Raw genomic sequence first — 12,569 nt, forward strand, 5'->3', positions numbered from 1 at the left:
TCGAAGGCATGAACACTCAAAAAGCCACACCTCATCTGAACAGAGCCCAGCACAGCAAGGTTTTGTAGGGAACAAAAATAGACACGTCATGCACATGTAGCTATAGGGCCTATAGACAGTGTAGCCAGCCCCATGAACTCAATATTACATTATATTTCCAACACTGATTCATAGTGGATGTTATAAGGGCAACATGAAAACTACACAACGATGTGAATTTACAACAAAAAAAAACACAGATCTAATGCCAGGTTCTTTTTCTATTGCAGCAAAGCGGCACAGAGAAATATGTTGCTTAAAAGTGAACACCATCTGAGACATGTCAGGACCAACCCCTTCAATAATAGCTGCACTCAGACATGAAACTATTAAATACATACATGTTATCCAATATACGCAAAAACTTCCAACCATAGAACAATGTGTGCAGTCATTGTCCATATAATGTTCACTTTTTTTTAGTAAATGCCACAAAACTATCTTTTAGTTTTGCTCCTGAGATGACAGATGTGAAAACAAACTCCAGCAAAATGTTAATTAGTAATGACAATAATTAATGAAAGCACATTTACCATGTTAGAAGGTCTTCAGTGTACCATGTGGAGCAATGCTCAGCAAACAAACAAATTATTTGTTCAATTTTCAAACTGTAGGAGCTGAAATTGTAATTAGCCACAGCTTGTAGTCTAAGATTTAAGAGGCAAGCGTTTCTGGCTGAAGTGAAGCCGGTGAGCTGCTAATTTAGCGTTGGCTAATTATGGCTGGTATGAGTTGGACAGAATGAAAGTCTTGGTCGTTGCTTAAAAAGCTTCTCTGTGATGAACAGACAATTGTGGTGGTATGGATGGAGATATCAAGAGAGAAACACAGCCAGATAAATCAGCTGAAAGTCATGTAGTGTGAACTTGGCTTAACTAAATCCCATTCTCTTAAGGCTCTAAGAGAAGTTATGTACCAGAGGAAAACATCAAAGTAAAGAAATGAGTACACGAAAAACATCTATGGCAGCTATGGCAGCCTAGTTTAGCATACAAAGGTGGGTTAAACTGATAGCAGGGCCATTAAATACGTGTTTAAAGCTCAATTACTCATATATAAATACAGCTTATAAATACCGCCACCATCACTGGTTAAAGCAAGCATGTTCAGCAGTCATACTTTTTACAATTGACCATCCATCTAGGGGAGTCTAGTAACTCACAGGGACCGACCGTGTCAAATTTGAGTTACAGACATTCTTTATCACCCTACTTCCCCTTTGGGATGACATTTTCATGTTGTTATGCAGCTCCCTGTTTACATCATATTTTCCAGATTTGGAAAGCAGCAGCTTCCTCAGTGGTCTCCTACCACCGCCATCATATTACCTTGAACAGAGATGTTGAACACGTCCAATAACTTCTTCAAGCCATTAGCCATTTACTCTAGGGCTTCATTGTTACCGCACTGGTAATTCTGTTGTAGTCAAAACAGCTGGACGTCAACTTGAAGGAATATACTTACACAAGTCAATTTGTGTCCATTTATAGTCAATTTCACTGTCTGTGGAATTGTAAATATTTAGCTCTATTAGTTGAGTCTTCAAGCCCTTAGAACAAAGACTTTTGGAAACACTGCATGTACCAGTTCAGATCAAAATCTCTGGTGTCTCTGGTGGTAGAAACTGAGACATTTTGAAAAGGTGACTAAGTCTTGTACGTTCACTTCCTGATTGGTCATATAAGTCACAATGTATCCTGCCCTGATTTGTCAAACTGCTATCATGCGACCCTTTCCCAGAAAAAAGCAAACATGCCACATACCACAGTGAATATGAATGGTCATGTAACGTGTTTTAGGACCTGTTAGTATGCAGAGACATTATTTCTGAAACACTTGTATGGATGTTTAAAGGGATAGTTCACAGAAAATGTTTTATTCACTCATTTTCTACTCTCAACTTGGCCGATGGAGGGGTGGATGAAGCGTCTGAGTCCACAAAACCTTTCTAGAATCTCAGACTCCCCCAGCGTTGTAGCCTAATCCAATAGAATGGGAGTAAAACGGACCCCTGCTTCAGATGTAATATAAACAGAAAAAAAAATAACATGCCTCCATAATGCTCCTGTGGTGTCATCTCAGTGTCCACAAGCCCAGACATTCATATTCAACTCAAAACAAAGTCATTGAATGTTTTTTAGCCTAAATGTCCTCTGATAGCCTCCTCAGATCTGCATTCATGTTCACTCTGGCACATGGAACACCACACGCGTGGGGTGAGTGTTTGTGTGGCTACGTCCGCAAGCTTCGCTACTTTCGTATGTAGTCTTTAAGGTTCAAAATGGGTGTAAATTACCTTGTTTCAAGTAAAATATGAATGGGGGGGCTTGAGGACACTTGGATGACACCACATGAGCAGTATGGAGGCATGTTGTGTTTTTTTTCCAGTTCTTCTTCAGACGAAGAAGAGGCCGCCTTGACTGAATCACTGTTTACCCCTTCACACAGCCCTCCATCTGCATAGTAGTGAGTAGATAGGGAATTTTCATTTTTTGTTGAACTATCCCTTTAAGTTCAAGATTGTTTAAAAATAAAAACCTATTATTGTGAAAGCCGTCTATGTTAACCTTTTAGGTTTCAAGCAAATCAGCAGTTCTTGAGCCCAAGTCCTCTGCTAGCTCTTTTTTTGTGCGTGTGTTTAAGTCTCTCCAACTCACCTCAAGTCTAGTATCACTGACTGGCTTCCAGTTTTGATATATTACTGACCAGTTAGCTTTTGTTGACATTTTTAGCCAACAGTTTCACATACCTTTTACATCCTACATGAGAATGTTATGAAAAATAACTTTACAATGAGGGGTTATTAGTTTAAAAGATTGTATTTATTATAAACTGGATTGTGATTCAGTTAAAGAGCTGACCATATTTTATGTCAAATGTGTACAAAAGTGCAGTTAACAGCAAGGAATGTAATGTAATTAATGAATGGATGGAGCAAATGGTTGATAAGGCACAAAGTGATACAATTTTGAGTGCATTCCCTTTCCCACTGCAGCTTCCTAACCTCTGTCAACAGACCATTCCATTTACAGTTAAGGGCTAGCCTTAGTGTTGCATGGTTAAATACTGTTTCAGATGTGATTCCATCGTGAGAAGAATAAGATTCCAAGGGAACAATGAATACATGCACAGTTTCAATATGGGAGCGGAACCATCTTAAACACATTATACTTAAATAGTAAAGACTGCTTTGGGTTAGGTGACAGCACAAATATATCAGGGATTACCTGCTACAATAAACTGAACTCACTTGATATCGGTCATTTGAGATGTAGCCTTGAACAACAGAGCATATAACCAGCTCTTATCAACCAAAAGAAACACTGCTGTAACAAATAAGCATCTGTCTTGTGCTTAGAGTATGAACTCATAACTAAATTGTTTCCACTGTGAGTAACAAAATACATTTCAAACTCTTTAATATAACAATAATTGAGCAAGTAACTGGCAAATTAGTCATGTTCTCTTCATAAAGCTTCAAGGGGGCTGCAAGAACACATGACATGAACATTAATACACAATTTCGGTTTGATCAGCATGTCCACATTCACAGTGTCCACCTGTGCTTCGCCAAACCTCCACAACACATCCAGTCCTGTGAGATTACGCCAGCCCCCTCAGTCTGCCCCCGCACACATGCTTGCTGTACAAGGCAGGATATGAATATATCTGCTGTTCCCCACCGCTGTGCAGGTTCGAGCTGCTCTCTGAGCTACAACGGAAGGATACTGAAGATGAGGTATCAGAGAATCAATAGGGTCTGGCTTTAAGACGAATGGGGTATGCGGCCAGGGAGAAAGCAGAGCTCATTGTAGATCTTATTTCACACTCACCCAAACACATTTACAATATCACAAGGATAACAAACAGACTTTTTTATTAAATATATCTTACTAATATATTATTTAATGTCACAAATGGAAAAAATATGACTGGAACAAGACTGCAGTGTGATAATATATTTATCAAAAAGGGCATGTGTTTGAATATCTACATTTAGTTGATACACTTCATAATATGATCCCCATGGTGACAAGGGAAGCTGACCATAATAAAAGGTGAGGAAAAGAATAAGGGTAAAAATAACTGAGTAGCTAAGAGAAAGCACCACACACAGAAAACACTGTGCTGTTACGACATTGCATCCATCACTATCTTATCCAAATAACGGTCGTGTCTTCCTTAAACTCTCTGGGCCAGACTAAATAAAAGCCACACATGATGCAACATTCAGCCGCTTAACGACACTTAAAAAATATAGAACCATAAGATATGACTGCTGTTCACCCAGTTGAAAAAACTCCCGGAGCAAGATGTGGCCAGACTGAGACATCGGCCAACTGCACACAAATATAAACAACAAAGCTTAGCCTAAACAGGCTGGAGACGAGGGGCTAAACAAATGACGTGAGGCAATGATGCAAACATTTGGTTTGGCAGTTATAAATGTAAACTATATTTCAAAGAGCCTGCGGCAGAGTTATATCGTTTCTGGGTAAAGTCTGAATCCCAACAGTTCTGCGGCTGTAGTCGTGCTGAGGGGTTGAGCGTTGTGGGAGCGCGGCATGGCCCACCATTAACACAACAATGTCCAGCTGCCTGAATGGACCCGGACCAGACCGGGGATGAGAGACGCACAATGGAGAACAAAGGCCAAGTGAGTGCTATAAGAGGAGTGGGGGAGAGAGGCAGAGCAGTTGACAGCAGGGCCAGCATGACACAAAATCAATCATCTGTTTTAGGGCAAACAAGCCTGCTACTGTCTGTTTGAGACTCCGTAACCTAGGAGGAAGAAAAGAAAGGTCTAAGCAAAATACAGGTGTCTGTTTGGGCTTGACTTCCTCTTTCTGACCTGGTCCAGTTCCCGTTTTACCCATAGTCAACCTGACACCAAGCTTCTTCAATGGACACATTTTGAAAACCCAACCAAGACTGGTGCAATGTTAAAAGGAAAATTCTAAATCAGAGGAACTGGAGTCAAAAGCCAACTTCAAATCTCCACTGCTGTACACATGAGTCTGATTAACATGTTACAATTAAAGAGCTTTAGAGAGGAGAACACTTTGTCCTCACACTGGCAGAATTCCCAGTGAGGCATGTCTGTTACCAAATGTGGGGAGGGATGTTTTCCAAATAGAAGTCTAGCAGCGGCTTGAGTCCCAAAAGAAGGATCTTGTTGTTAGATAAGCTCAGTCTCTGGCATAACATAAACCAGAAACACCCTCTGTCACTCAGCACGTGATGTTGCTGCATGACAAACACATTTACATGATATTTCAATTTCCTCTTTTAGCTGACAGTATTATCGAGAGCGACACGACAGCTTGCCCTGGCTACACCTTGTTACAAAAAGTCAAGCATAACACATACTAAGGACTAACCAATGTAAGATTGTTAGATGTCCCTCAATAGAAAAAAGAATGCAGAGACTTGGCAGCCATTTTGAACTGCTGTAGGGCTTTGAATTACCCTCCCTGACACTTTGAAGTTAATGAAATGAATTTGAAAAAGACTAAAACGTCTTTGAGGAATGAGGAAATACAACCAAAATTGTGAAGAAGATGTGTTTGAAGTGTAGGGGGGGGGTTTGAGTAAACAATTGCCGATCCTTGAGTAGGAACACATTCAAGAGGCTCCGAGGCAGTGCTCTATTTTAAGAACAAACCCATATTAAAAGCCAAAAGTGAAAGGCCATAGATAAAAAGTCTGTTTACTTAAAAGACAACACAGCTCCCACCTCTTCCCAAACGGAACCATTTGCTCAAGGTGACAAATCAAGGTGCTTACGAACAGGAAGAACCTGGCACCAGATATTTATTTCCCCTTTTGTTTCTGGCACTGACGCTGCGCATTACAAAAGAGGGCAGCTGTTGGTTGGTGTGAGGTGGATTGACTTTGGTCAAAGCTCTGTTGGGGTTGTTTTTCTTCCGTGCTGCTGCTCTTTACTTGCTCTCTTCAGCTACCTGACAACACCCTCAGGGCAAACATGAGTGTAGATTTTGCAATCTTGGGTTTCACCTCATTTGGTCTCCTTTATTCTCCTACTTAGTTTCATTAAAGAAAGAGATAGAGAGGCAGAACTGAGAGAAAAAAAAGAAGAGGGGGTTATGTGGTGGATCCTAAAATGGCTACCTGCAGTTCAGAAGGTGCACACATCGAAACTCATGATATTAGTGAGCTTTGGTTCTGCTAAACACTATGGCAAATATCGCAAGGGAGTGGGACAGGCAGTATGGCGGTGAGAGAAAGAGAAGGAAATGAAGGACAAAACATATGGGTGCATTAAAACAAGAACACAAGAGTGCGAAGGAGAGGGAGGGAGAGGGAGATATGATTACGTAGATTGCCTGCCTCACCCCCTTTTGGCCTTGTTTTTTTCCCCAGCCACCTCCTCCTCCTCCATTATTCTCCCAAGAAGCATTGCTTCTCGACACAAAACGGAATTACCCAGCACAGCCCTCTGCAACACCACTCCCCCAGTGCCAGGGAAATGCTGCGCCCCATTGGTGCAACTCCTGAGCTTCTGCACCAATAGGAATACACCAATGAAGCAGGCGTCAGAGCAACTTGTTTTTAACCCCATTGTGAAAGACAGTAGGCATACAACACACAGCAGCTGCAGATGAGCAGCTACAGAGCGGGGAAGGTAGAAGGAGATATAGTGCTATGCCTGTTCCCAACATTTAAAAGGAAGGGCATTCTAAATCAGACTCGTGTAAAACCGAATGATTAAAACAATCTGCATTATTTACATTCAACTTTACTGTTCCTATGCTGAGAAAATAAAGAGAATAATCTATAAAAAGGTAAATATGAATTTTGAAATATTTCCATGACTGCTTCTCACCCAGGTGATTTTAATCGTTATGCTTCTATACAGGTGTATATCCACAACACTGGTTTGGCACAACATACATAAAAACCTTGTTAACATATCAATAGCTACACCTGCCCTCCTTGTAATGATAGTGTCATCAGCATACAAATGAAAAGCTAAAAGGACAGGGCTTTCTCCCTCCTATTTCTATTCCTCACAGCAGCTACCCCCTGCTCCCTCTCTCTTGCCTCCAAGCATCGGCGCTGAAACAGAATCCTGTCTTCTTCTGGAAATGGGCCAACATCCAACTTCACTCCCTCTTGTAAAAGCACACACACAAACCTAGGTTAAAATTCAGTATGCAACAGAGATCCAGACCGGAGCTGCGCAATTAATTCAACTATTATCAAAATTGCAACATGGACAAGTGGAATATTCAAACTGTAGGAGCTGCAAAGCTTTGATGAAGGTAAAACCTGACAACATACCCTTATAAATGAAACATTAGGGTACAACAAAAATGCCCTGGCTTACAAATCATGTGTGAGGGAACATCATTTGTGGTACAAAACACAGCAGAAATATTTTTGGGGGGAGTGAAATGCAAAAAATATCACCACCAGGACCAAAATTTTGATTCATACTATAATATCTCTCAAAAAGAATTGCAGTGAAAATTGTTTTGCATGTCACTCAGCACTAATGCAGACTCAATCAAACACACACATTTTCTGGTTTGCACTTAGTGAATGAGAGACAGATATTTCCTTAGTTAACAGCCTGGGCCAGGCTAACATTGCATGTCTGCAGATTCCACAGATCTCCAAAGTTTCAGAGGCCCACAGTGGGAAAGAAGGGTCTACAACCTGCGCACACAGACAGTCTTCTTTTACCAAATGTTCGAATTAAAAATTTCTTACACATGCATTTCACTCAAAAACATAATCTGAAGCTGTTGGGGAGGCCTACAAAACCAACATGGCCGGTTAATACGCAACAAAGCAGCAGCAAGCAACCAAACAGTGGCTTTCCCAGGGTGGCAGGTTGAGTTAAGAAGGCGCACCATTGTGTGCTTGCCTGTGCTCCAAATACTCCTTGCATTTCTTCCTTGGCTGCACACATTTTTCTCTGTTAGTGCACAATGTTTGTTCAAGATAACAAGAAGGGTCAGGTCAAGGGGAGTGCTGGAGGGGCTTGTGTTTCCAATGGTTCTGAGTGGCCAGGTTTGCAAGCTGCAGCCCACACAGTCTATTAAAAGATGGGAAACATATTCAGAGAATGTCAGTCACACAACCAGGGGAAACAAGGCTCAGCTCACTGCAGTCTAGCTCTCAATCGGCTTTAGGTCAATCCAAATACTTGTGATGGCTGAACACCTGTAATCTTTGTCCATTTAAAGCTGGATTGACTGTGGCTAAGAAACCACGCACATACAGTTTGCAAACGCAATAGATGTACATTACTCTGGTTGGAACACACCAGATTAGTCAGCAACCACGCAACATCCAAACTGACACTATGTCCTTATATATTTCAAGTATTCAGTCTCCTCTATGCAATAAAACGTGTTTGATCATGTAGGAAGAAAAATATGGCTGAAAAGCATGACCAGCTGCGTCTACAAACACGTCAGCCATAAATACAACCGCAGAGAGGTGGTCGCACATGCGGGGGCACATTATGTGACGGAGCCAAGTCGAACTGTACAGAAAAGCGAAGTCTTTTCTCTGCTCCTGCGTGGTCCACAGACTCCACACTCCAGGACCCGCACAGCTCCAGTCTCCGCACCTGGGCGACGGTTCGGGCGGCCATTGTGCTCGGATAACACGTTGCCCAAAAAACGCAAAATGTAAACGTAAAGCATCTCACAAGCATTTTTAATCACGCAGCACTTGGCTCTTATCGCTCGTCAGCTTTGGGAACTCGGTTCTTATGTCGTTTTACATTATGTCATAACATCATCAACCACACAAGAAAATGAAAAGTCATCCGGAAACCAGGTTTAGATCCCTGAAAATCAGCCCTAGCTCTAAGGGAAAAACGTAGCACGATCAAACAACAGATCCGAATGATCAAACGACACAAATGTGATTAAACACTCCGCAGATACTGTGTGTCTAACTTGGTCGAAACTTGTGATTGCTACATTCCGGAATCAACAACGCTTCTCACGCTTGCTCACACGTTGAAATAAAAATGGAGGCTTAAAAAAAAAAGGAAACAAGAGCTCCCCTTCAAAATACCACCCATTTCTCTTCACCGCCACCGAGGCTGGGGGTTGGTAGGTGGGGGGAGGTGAAGAACAGCAAGTCACTACCCAGCAAGATCTGGCCGACATGCAGAAAAAAAAATAACAAGCACAAATATAGAAAACACAGCAAAGCTTTCAGCCCGATTCACACGCCCGAGCAAAGTTAGGAATGTTGCCAAAGACGGATGCATTAACATGATGTAGCCAAACACCACAGGACACCATTATCAGTGTAAAATAGAACCATAGAGAGACTGTGGTATACACAGGGTTTCAGGTGGTATACACTGAGCCAGGTCCACTGTGTGTGTCTGCTGCGACGAACCGGTTCGAAATAAAGGAACACAATCGACTGGAAAACATCCAAAAAGTTAGCTAACAGGCTAGTTTAGCATTTGTTGCCTGTGGCTCGTCTGCTAACGTTCAACAACACAGCAGATGGTTGCTTAGCTAACATGAGTCAACAGTAATGATCAAAACCTGTTTAGTTGATAACTTTTAATAACATTTGACAGTATTGTGGAAAGACGAGCCATAGCGGAATCTCTGCTTCCCAAATCACAACTACTTGTTTTAGAAACACACATCAAGTTCGGGTTATTAGCCTACGTGGTTTTGAAACTTCCGAGACCAGGAGACGGGCTCCGGGGTCTGATACTTTCCAATGTTACATCACAATAGCGATGCAACACACACGAATTCAGCCCCAACAATGTGATGGTCTGGTTTGGGCTATGTCATGTTATAGTGTATGTTACGGCTCTGCGGATAAACACATTGTCGAAACTTACGCAAACGCAGATTTATTTATTAATGCTTCAAAACGACACCCATTTGTAGCGGGTAGACTTACAGGGGGGGGTGGTCTTCTTATTAATAATGGATAAAAATGTCACTGGTTTGTCCGTGGAATATGAACTGAGGAGGAAAAAAAACTGAAGTGAGGGCAGCCCTTAAACACACTTAACGTTGTACGAGCCAAAGCTCCTGCAAACTTGGGAGGATTTGTGTTAAGAGCTCTGGGAACACGGTTGTGTTGAAATAATGTGATAACGTTGACCATTATAAAACCAGAAATGGGTTGGATTCACAGACTCACAAGCTGGGCTATCGAAAAACAACACGAAGAGCTGACCAAAAAACCATGGAGGATCAGTCCAGACCCAGCAAACAGCCACCCCGCCAGGCACTGCACCGACCCGGGGACCCTGTTAGCCCGGGGAGAGAGCCACTGGACACCGGGGAAGAATGTGGGAGAAACCAGCTTGTTTCAAAATCAACCTAGCTGGACGCTAAGTGGTCAGCTAGCTAAGTTGCTAAGCTCCATGGCTATGTTTGCCTGAGAGGAAACATGGTTGTTATATTGACGTTGCTGCCTCAAGTGTACCGATAGCAGTATTTATAAGTATCACATATTAAAGTACTCACCTAAAGAGGCATTCCAAAGGTGTACAAACGACGTAAAATCATCCACAGTAGCGAGTCATCAGAGTATCCCACCATCAAATCCAACCAGCCTAGTAGGCCTGTGCGCAGGCCTCGGAGTCTCCTGTATCCTTTGCCCTTAAAAGTAGCTCCCTCTCCAGGGGAAGGAAACAAACTTATTGGTGTCTCCCACGCACAGGCGTAAAGTTAAATCCCCTGTCTGTCCAGGTGCAGTGCATCCACTCAGTGTCTATGACAGGTCCTCGGTGGGTAAATCCATGTATTTTGGTGTGTGGTATATTTACTTAATGGGGTATATGCTGCTCTATGTGATCCAGGGCTCTGGTTCTGTCTCGGGTGCTCACATTCGCAGAGGCGCCCATCCCCCTCCGCACCGGCACCAACCGCGGGCTCCACTGAAACTGACACACAGCCACGCCACGGGGTTTCCCTGGCGACCGTGCAGGGGCTCTCTAGGTGGGCGGCCCTTGCTACAGAGTCCCGCCCCTCGCCGCTGATTGGACAGCAAGGCGTCAGTCTCTTCCGACGCGGGACACACACGCACCTCATTGGTTAATTTCCACGTCGATCATTTGAGTGTTTCAGTTTTTGTTGTCGTCACTCACTTTAACAGGGGGCGGAGCCTGTCCTGGAGAGTGGGAGCGAACCTCCAGCTCCTCGCCGATGTGTGTGTACTCGGGTCCCGGTGGCGAACAGGGAGGAGTGCGGCGGCAGCGAGTGTCTGCACCCGGGGAACCACCTGAGCCCCTGCGGAGGATCTGTACCGTCACTGGGTCGGGAAACGCTCCGAATTTAGCTCAAAAGGCCATGGAATTAATTTGAATTCGATAGCGGGATTATTGTTTTGGATTTGAGGGTAACGTTCATCTGTTGAAGGAGCTTTGGTACCAGTATAGATTTATATATAAAGACGAGACATCTAGTCTTTATATATATCTATGGGTACCAGCACATAGGGAGAAGCGATGGCCACCGCGGATCTGTGGGGCCCGGCTCCAGAGGCAGGGTTATCCCGCCGGGCCAGCCCCACCTCCGCTGAGGGGTGGATAGGTAAACTGACCCGAGCTCTTTGGTTGCGTCAACGTATCACTGGTCCCTCCTCCCCCTTTATACCGATATCTGTCTCTCTCTTCCCACACTGGCTCAAACTAAAAGTAGAGACAGACACAAGGAAAGATGTCCACTCCCCACCAGCAGCGGGTCAGTAAAACGAACGCACCGTGGGAGCTTCACCAGCGGAAGCGTGGAAAAAATAATAAGCGCCACCTCGCTGTGAGATGGTAGCATCTACCAGGCAGAAACCTGATCACTTCTTGTCGAGTATTGTGATAAGCCTGCGCACACTCTGACCCTACAGACGGAGACGCCATCGAACCCACAGATAATACTAAATAAAATAACCCATCCGATAAAAGGGCTGAGATATTTATCAACATAGAAAAAAGAGCGACGCGATTGGTTTCGTGTCCTGTCATGAGACCTAAGGGGAGCCCTGTGATTGGCTGTGTGGTTAAACGCCAACGTCATTTGTTGCAGAGGTCTGACGAGCGATGGGATGAGACCTGGATAATAAAAAATATTACATTGCGGCTTCGGAGCTTACATAATAACATTAGGAGTAGGCAAGAACAGTAAACTTCGTTAAGATACGTGAGTGTATTAGACGAAAATACGGTATGGTGCTGTGTTACGAATGTACCATGAGCGTCTCCAGTTTATCTGGAATAAGCGGCACATCTGCAGGCTTTCTCGGTACCGGCACTTCACTCTTAACACACTATTTAAACTATAAATCAACAATTATAGATCTTGCAGCAAATGGTCTGATATACCAAATACCACTTTGTCATGAACTGGGAATAAAGGTGTCTGTTTAATCCTTAACGGGAAAAAAATGTCGTGTATAGAAAAACCATCTCGCTGTAAGTGGATAGACATATCTTTATTTTTGACGTTAGGTATATTGTAACCCAGTGGATTTGACTTTTTCTTAAAATAGGGAATCCGCTTCCTCGT

This window comes from Limanda limanda, chromosome 4 (genome assembly GCF_963576545.1).
Source record: "Limanda limanda chromosome 4, fLimLim1.1, whole genome shotgun sequence".
In the NCBI taxonomy this organism is placed as follows: Eukaryota; Metazoa; Chordata; class Actinopteri; order Pleuronectiformes; family Pleuronectidae; genus Limanda; species Limanda limanda.